The following is an 823-nucleotide window of genomic DNA, read 5'->3' as shown; positions in this document are numbered from 1 at the left end:
TCTTAGTCGCTTGCTTCAGAAATGGCAACGGTGAAATTCAAATAATTGGTATTGCTATAGTATCGATAGAGAACGAAGATAATTGGTTTTTTCCCCCAGCTCTTGCTCTCAAATTTGACAGTTCTACCATCCTTCATCATTTCTGATCGTGATAAAGGACTGATCCCAGCTTTGGCAAAGTTACAAGTTGAAGTGCATCACTTTTATTGTTTTCGTCATTTAATGGAAAACTTTAACAAGAAATTCAAGTCAGTTGTGCTCAAGGATGCTGCCTGGTCACTTGCAAAGGCACTGACCACCCAAGATTTCAATTTGAGGGCCACCAAGTTACAAAACTTGAATGCACGTGCTCTTGACTGGCTTCTCGATGTTGGAAAAGAGAAATGGTCTATCTGCTACAGCCCATGCCACCGATTTGGAACACTGACGTCAAGCAATGTTGAATCTGTCAATAATAGTTTGAAGGGGATTCGACAATTACCTGTGCTTGATTGCCTATTCGCATTAGAGCGTTATGTTGAAAAAAATGGGCCAAAAACAAATCTCCGTCATGGAAGTGGGGAGAACTGTCAAAGCATGCAGAAAGTGAAATGAGTCTGAGGATGAAGTCGTTGTCAGGATTACAGATCGTAAAATATTCGTCGGCATCGTTTATCGTCTCTGTCTTTGCGCATGGATGTTCGTCTCCAAAGATATATCAAGTTCAATTGGATTCAGATGTTTGTCGCTGCAGTTGTGGGTATGAGAAAGATATGCGGTCACCTGCACTCATGTTCTTCATTGTTCAAGACACGAAAACAGGCTTGGGGATGCATTCGCTATA

Source organism: Plasmopara halstedii, assembly GCF_900000015.1.
Source record: "Plasmopara halstedii genome assembly, contig: Scaffold_2386, whole genome shotgun sequence".
In the NCBI taxonomy this organism is placed as follows: domain Eukaryota; phylum Oomycota; class Peronosporomycetes; order Peronosporales; family Peronosporaceae; genus Plasmopara; species Plasmopara halstedii.
This window is presented reverse-complemented; position numbering follows the sequence as displayed.